General features: G+C 34.0%; 1 non-coding gene across 1 annotated transcript; it reads right to left on the bottom strand.

The window, feature by feature from the left end:
- Positions 1-2,246: 2,246 nt before the first annotated feature.
- Positions 2,247-2,323, bottom strand: LOC126957764 (small nucleolar RNA SNORD81). The gene has a single exon (XR_007726933.1). It is a non-coding gene; the product is annotated as a small nucleolar RNA SNORD81 (small nucleolar RNA).
- Between the last annotated feature and the right edge of the window lie 6,054 nt (positions 2,324-8,377).

Here is an 8,377-nt window from a genome sequence, read left to right on the forward strand (position 1 = left end):
GGTTGGACCTCTAATGAAGATCAGGTCTATCCAACAAGGAGTAATGAAGAAACAGGGAGTAGGAGGTAAAGCAGTACAATATAAATAAGTATGCAAAGCAGTGAATGGCAGGTGTTTTGTGATTAGTATATTAATACACTGGCAACACAGAGGGTAGTTTCAGTGAAGAGGTATTTTGACATCAAATGCAGAGCACCTTTATCATTATGCTGATGAGTTTAGAAGAGATGACATTGCAATTATAGTTGGGGTCTTCCACAACAGTCCAATTGAGAATGAAGATCTTAAACGTCATTATCATGGCTGGAAGGAACAGAAGATAACAGACGACAAGGGAAAATTTCATTTTGAAATGGTGTGGGGAAATCCATATTTTATGTCAGAATTTTTAGTTGTTCAAATTAAACCTTGAAAAAAATTGAAATATGTATTCACTTATAAATTTAGAACATCTATATAAGACCCCATAAAAAAGCTAAGTGTTATTCATCCATAAAAAAGAATGGAATTCTCTCATTTGCAGCAACATGGATGGAACTGGAGTTCATTATAATAAGTGAAATAAGCCAGGCATAGAAAAATAAGTATTTCATCTTCTCACTCATTTGTGGGAGCTAAAAAGTGTAGTTCAATCGGTAGAGAGTAGAATGGTGGTTACCACAGGCTGGGAATAAAAGAGAGGAGGAGGGGGATGAAGAAAATTTGTTTAATGGGTACAAAAATACAGCTAGATAGAAGGAAGAGTTTTTAGTATTTGATAATGTAGTAGGAAAATTGTAGTTAACCACAATTTATTGTATATTTTTAAATAGACGAGAAGAATGGTAATGTTCTCAACACAAAGAAAAAATAAATGTTTGAGGTTATGGATGTCCCCATTATCCTGATTTGATCACTACACATTGTATACATGTATAAAAATATCACATGTATCCTAAAGTATTTACAACTATGTTATAGCAATTAAAAAGCTAAGTGATAAATAAAATTTTGATAAAATATTTTAATACAAGTAATTAGCTGAAGTGTTGATATCTTATATAGATAGACATGTGTGTATATTTAAGTATGTGTGCACATGTATTATGTTGATGCAAAACATAAAAGTTGTGGGTTTTGCGATTGGCAGTGATAGCAAAAACCACTATTGCTTTTACGCAAAGCTAATATGTGGAAAGTTTAAAGTGAACAATCCAATAGGAAAATCAACAAAGATTCTTGATATGGTTTGACTGTGTCCACACATAAAAATCTAATCTTAAATTGTAATCCCCCAAATCCCCACATTTAGAAACTGTGTGGAGGTAACTGAATCATGGGGGCAGTTTCCCGCATGCTGTTCTCGTGATAGTGAATAAGTTCTCACGAGATCGGATGATTCTGTAAGTGCTTGGTAGTTCCTCCTGTATTCATTCTCCTTCCTCTCACCTTTTGGAGAAGGTGCCTTGCTTCCCCATGCTCTTCTGCCATGATCCTAAGTTTTCTGAGGCCTCCCCAGTCAAGCTGAACTGTGAATCAATTTAACCTCTTTCCTTTATAGATTGCCCAGTCTTGGGCAGTGCTTTATAGCAGTATGAAAGCAGACTAATGTAACTCTGAATAGGTAATTCACAGAAAAATAAATGCGAATAACAGAAATATTCATAAAACATGTTTAACTTTACTAGTAATAAGTTGCAAATAGAAAATAACATAAACCATTATTTTTGCTAGTTAATTGCTAAAACTGAAAATATCTTAAATAGTGCAATATTGGTGAGGTCATGGGAAACCGGACACGTTCTGGCATTCTGCAATGGGTAAGAAGACGGGCTCTGAAGTCATCATGAAGAGGACTCAAACCATTTTCCAGCTGAGTCACTTTGGGTAATCTGCCTATCAGATCTTAGCCCTCAGTATTTCCTCTTTCTGAAATTCACTCACTCAGTCATCGCCATGGTTCTCTACCTCACTTGATATAGTTTGCTACTAAAATATTAGCTTGTTAGAACTGTCAGCCTGATCACATGTTTAAAATAGAAACACCAAATTTTATATTATTACCCACTATTCCTTACTCTATCTAAATTTACCTTACTCTATCTAAGTTAATCTTTACCAAGACCAAGAAAATGTATTTATTTTAACTACTTATATCCTCTGGTAGATTATAAACTCCATGACCTTGGGGCTTATCCATGTCTTCGTTCACCAAACAAAATAGTCAACATAGCAGAGCAGACATCCAATAGTTACATGTTTTTTTACAGGATATCTGACCTGTTATTATTATCAAATAATCAGTGAGAGAGTTAAAGTTGGAGTGAGATTATCATATATCCAAAAGCTATTTTTGAATAAATGAATACATGAGTAATACACAGCTGGGGTCCTAATTTTGCTCATTCATAAAATCAGGATAATGAGAACGGCTTCCTATGGTCATTTTGAAGGTGTTTAAATATGATTCGATGTCCAGCGCAGTTTTTAGTGCTTTGTTATCACTAAACATGTAATTGAAATTTTTATTTCTTATTGCTTTTCTACAATTTCAGTGATTTTCCTTTTTGAAGAATCTGATTGGTGAAAACAATTTATTTTAATGCTTCCTTTGGACTGCTTTCTTGATTTCTTTCTAAATGTATCCTTTTTAGGTCTTCTGATTGCATATATCATTGTTTTCAACATATTTTTTTATATTGCTGTAGGTTAGTAAAGGTTTTAAATTGCAGTGGGTCTTCATTAGGAAATTATATTGAAAAATATTTTGGGTAGTATAGTTTATGAGGACTAAGCTCTGATTTGTATCTTGCCCGAATTCCTACCTAAGGGGTCTGGAGAGTCATGTCCTACAAATCATAAATTCTCATTAGGTTGGTTTTATGTAACCCTATATACCGTGACTTACTTTCCAACGTGACTCTGACATAACATTGCAAGACACGGAAGAAAATAAAAATAAAAATATTTTACCCCAAAACATGTATCTTTGCCATATCTTGAAATGGCCCTGCAAAGCTGTACTTTGTAGGGGAAAATTTGCATAGCTAGATCTTTTTCCTTCGGGCCCTCTCAATCCTAAAGAGATCAACTAAAAGTCTAGCACCTTAAAGATCTGAATACAAAACATTTGTCATCTACTGTCTCTAAGGGCGGCCACTATAAGACTTCAAAAGAACCTTGGTCCCCACAATCTTTTATCTTAACCTGAATGTTTCCTTACTATCCATCCTTGGTCTTTAGACAACTCAACCAATTGTCAACCAGAAAATATTTAAATTGACCTATAGCCTGGAAGCATTCCCCCCTCCCAGCTTTGAGTTGTCCCACCTTTCTGAACCAAGCCAATGTACTTCTTAGATGTATTTGATTGATGTCTCATGCCTCCCTAAAATGTGTACAACCACGCTGTGCCCCAACCACCTTGGGCACATGTTCTCAGAACCTCCTGAAGGCTGTGTCACGGGCCATGGTCACTTATATATATTTGGCTCCAAATACATCTCTTCAAATATTTTATAGAGTTTGACTCTTCTCATTGACATTTAAAATACTATTGAAGGATGATCTTTAATCACTGTTGTTATGATGATTAACAATTGCAGTAACTGAAGGATACAGACTGTCTGCATCAATAGTACAAACATTCTTTGATAAAATTATTTTCTGCCAAAGATTATGTTCATTTATTCCAAAGTACATAGGATAGCAGGTTTACAAAATGTAAAACATGAGAAAGGTTGCTATATCTGATCTTTATACATTATTAGATATTTTCAGTGTTCCTGGCAATATTTTGTTGTTGTTCTTCCGAATTTGCTGTCATGGGAAAATGAGCATAATACAAATATTTTTTGTTTTATTCAAGAGATTGGGAACTGTCTGGCAAAAGCTGCACAGTTCTACTCATGTGATTGATTTCAACACAACTCAGATAGTGGTTAAGGAAATTTAAGAATTATAATCTCATAGCTAGAGGATATTTGACTTTACATCGTTCTGTGTTCCGGTAAATGAACCCTGAGAATTAGGCCACCCTAGAGAGGCTTTATAACCTCAGGCTGACTCTGATTTTGGAAAGCCATTTACTTTCAGTGTCCTCATGTATAAAATGTGGACAGCTTGGATAATCATCACTTCTTATCTAGATCTATGATCCATTCCTTTATAACTTGCTTTTATGACTCCATGAGTGGGACACAGAGTTCTGCATAACCATCTGCAAATCCTTGCTGAAACTCTGGGAATTTCCTTGAGTGTTTGATTAAGATATACAGACAAAGGAAAAATATTTTATAAAAGCAGTTTTGGTAATCTTGAAAATGTTTGTGTCAGTATAGAGAAATACATATTGCACCTCTAAGGGACAGTAGAAAATGTACTTCTTTAATATTTTCAGATAGGTCATACCACATTAGTCAAAATTATTATCTCCTGTGAATTCCTACAGTATTTTAACATATGCATCCGTCATATGGAATGTTAAAGACAGGAATTTTTTTTCACTTAATCCTGATTACATCTGATCAACTTTTGTTTATAAACATATTTTGTGAGAATTTGAAACACTCAAAGCCAAAAATTGAAAAGGTGTTCTTTTGAAGCAAATGTGGACCCACTGCATAAATTTTATCAAAATCTTAAGGTAATCATATCTCCTAAAACCTGGAATTAAATGTCTGTCTTTCATTGTTCAAAAACTAAAACTTATTTTCAAAATAGTTCCTGATGACTCTGACAGGAAACATTTGCCTGAACATGTTATTTTATTAACCCTTGTTAAAATGTTATGATAAGGAAATTATTATCAGTGAAACCATTTCAGTTGCAATGGTTTGCAGATTAATTTTACCAAGAGATGCTGGCATTCTAGAACATATTTTTCTCATCACCATGGGGAGAAGTGAACAGTAGCAAATTTTAGCTCATAAGCAAGGACTACAGGACAAGAAGCTTTTAACAAATAATATAGATACAATGGGCAGAGCTTAAATAAATAAGAAGAAAAAGGATGTCTTGAATTTTGAAGGAGGAAATTTTTCCACACTGAGCAAGCAAATTAATTGAGATACAAGTGAAGAAGCTCTCCTCTGGTGAGTTTCATATTCAGAAAAGCACAGGGTTCCCTAGAATGACATCTTTGGTCAAGAAATGCTAGAGAGTTCTGTTCTCAAGTCCGAGGCATTTTTCCCCTGTCTCTCCTATATTTTCTTTCCATTTTCCAATGAGTAAGTTCTTAAAGATGTATTTTCTAGCAAAGAATGCAGTTTTTATTTATTCTGATTTCTATGAAGACTAAAGTTTGATAATTGTAGGAGAATCTTATAGAGCTATTAGCCTCTTTGATGTCTTGCAAGATTATTTTTTGTTCACATCTCAAATACTAATCTGTTTGTCCCTTTTATTAGAATTATCCATACTTTCATCAAATCTTCCTTTTGACTAAAGCTACATATATGAAAAGAGGGAACTTTTTAGGGGAAAAATTTAGTTGTCCCTCAAAATATTAGTGTTTGCAATGCAAAGAACAGGCAATTGCTTAGTAATACATGTTGTTAATGAGGTTTTGTCTTTTATTTATTTATTTAGGTTATTTTAAAATTCTCATATCAATTTATTTAGGTTATTTAAAAATTCAGGGCTTTTATATCTTTGATCATATCATGTTTATATCCTAAAATATGTATTTATTTATTTCTATCTTATCATCACTTTCATGTAACATATCTGTTGTCTTTATAGACACTATTACCATTTTGTATATGTCTTTTTGGTAAGAAAAAAGATCAGAAGCTGAGTAAATAGGATTCCCAAGGTGAGATTGGATTAAATAATATCGTTTTACCCTAAAGTCTAGAAGTCATTTGAATCTTCCTCCATATTCTATGCATTTATTAACTGATAAGAAGCAAATAATACAATGTGTTACTCTTATTCACATCTCACACATTCATGTGTCTCACTTGAAATAGGGCAGATAACTTAAAAGAACAAACATTAGAAGGCTGAGGCGGGCAGATCACAAGGTCAGGAATTTGAGACCAGCCTGGCCAGCATGGTAAAACCATGTCTCTACTAAAAATACAAAAAAATAGCCAGCCATGGTGGTGTGCTCCTGTAATCCCAGCTACACGGGAGGCTAATGCCTAATCTTGAACTTTTCTACCTATCAGAATTGTGAGTCCAGTAAACCATTTTTTCCTTATAAATTATCCAGACTCAAGTATTATTTTATAGCAACACAGAATGGACTAAGACAATGGGAATTTTTTCTCCATACTTTAGTACTAGATTAAGAAACAGTTCCTGGAAAACAGTAGATGCTCAATAATTATCTGTTAAATGACATCAAGTCAGGCAATATTTAAATCTTCTTCTAGACTATTTGAACAATAGAGAAGTGATGACCATTTTGTTGTCTAGTGCTATGCTTAATATGCGGTATGGAACATGGTAGGTGCCCAATAGATATTTCTTTTTATGAGCATATTACTTTATTACAAAGCATGTTGTAGCATTATAAGCATGCAGTTAAAATGGAAATTGTGGGATTCCTAAAATCAAGATACTTTTAAATGTAGGATATAATTTAAAAGATGATTAATTTTTAAAAAGCTGAGATAAGAATTATACCCAGGATAGGATGTAAAATAAAAGAGAGCTGAACTGTGTGAGCTTCACAGTGTTGTACTATGTTTCTTTAATTTAGGAGGAGATCCTCAGTAGCTCTGCCCCTCAGGACCATTTAGTACTTGATTTTTTCTTATCTCTGCTACTTCACATGAGATGTAATATTTAAGTAAAAATCACTGCTCAATGAGTGCTTTTAAAGCTGAACTGTTTAAAAGAACTAAATTACCTCACTTTGTTTCAAACACATTTCACTATAAAAATGTTATGTATTAAAATCAATAACATAAAACTAAAACAGACTAACATCATAGGAACACTATTTTATACATGATTGGTTAAAAGGCACTTCTAAATAAATATTATTTCATGATAAAATGTGATATTTTTCTAATTACTTAAATCCCCAAAACTTTAAAATTATTATCTAAACCTGATCATATTGGAAGATCTTGATTGGAATTAATTTCAAACCTTCTCGGGGTTTGGTCAGTATACTAGGCTGTGAGTTTACTTATCTCATAGTTGTCATATTTACTTACTTATTTATTTATTTTTGAGACGGAGTCTTGCTCTCTCGCCCAGGCTGGAGTGCAGGGGCGCCATCTCCGCTCACTGCAAGCTCCGCCTCCCGGATTCACGCCATTCTCCTGCCTCAGCCTCCGAAGTAGCTGGGACTTCAGGTGCCCACCACCACGCCCAGCTAATTTTTTGTATTTTTAGTAGAGACGGGGTTTCACCATGTTAGCCAGGATGGTCTTGATCTCCTGACCTCGTGATCCGGTTACTCGGCCTCCCAAAGTGCTGGGATTACAGGCATGAGTCACCGCGTCCGGCCAACTGTCATATTTATGCCTCTCTAGGTACAGTAAACACTAATGCCGTAAGCAATCTGGCTATATTTTTGCATATTTTTTTCTGTTGAAAGTAAGAGAAACAAAGGAAAGCAGATAGTTGGTATACTATTTCCTGTGAGGCATAAAATATATTTCTGCTTATACTCAATGGCATAGGCATTTTTTGTGTGTTTCCTGTATTTTTTCTTATCATTTATTTCTATTAGTAGCCCACATACATCACTGTAGTGATCAGTTTCTGGGATAGTAAATGGTGAAGAATGAGCATGTTTAGGGAGAGAAAATGAGTTTAGTTTTGAAAATGTTTAATGTGTCTGTGAAATATTCACAGGGAAATTTCAAACAGACATTAAGATATATCATTCTGGAAATATGGTTGCCATTCCGTGTTGGAGATATAAATTTCAGATCACTTGAGACCGTGAAACAACAGAAAAGATGGAAAAAAAAAAAGAGATATGGTGTTAGAAGAAGGGGAGTAGTTATATGTGTTGAATGCTACTGAAAGTTCAGATCTTTAAAGTGCTTAGTATGTTTCTTGGCATGTGAAGAGTGTTCAGTAAGTATCAACTATAATAATAACTCTGATAATTCTACAGCCAAGAAAGAAGAAGGCATAAGATGTCCACTATATTTCTTTTGACATTATCTTCAAAATCTCAATTATACATAGTTGAGAATACAGCTGTTTATAACCATCCCCCTCTCTCTCTTCCTTTATTTCTTCTTATTTCCAGAATTCTCTCCTTCCTTCTTTCCTCTCCTCCTTACTTCCTCTTTCCTTTATTTCTTTCATTTTCTTCTAATCATTTCTTCTCCTTTTAAACAGCGTCATTTCCCAATTTGTTTACCATGTCACTGATTTTGCTGTCTATGGAATAAATTCTAAACTCTCTGTGTATGAATATTAT

This window comes from Macaca thibetana, chromosome 6, assembly GCF_024542745.1.
Source record: "Macaca thibetana thibetana isolate TM-01 chromosome 6, ASM2454274v1, whole genome shotgun sequence".
Taxonomy (NCBI): domain Eukaryota; kingdom Metazoa; phylum Chordata; class Mammalia; order Primates; family Cercopithecidae; genus Macaca; species Macaca thibetana.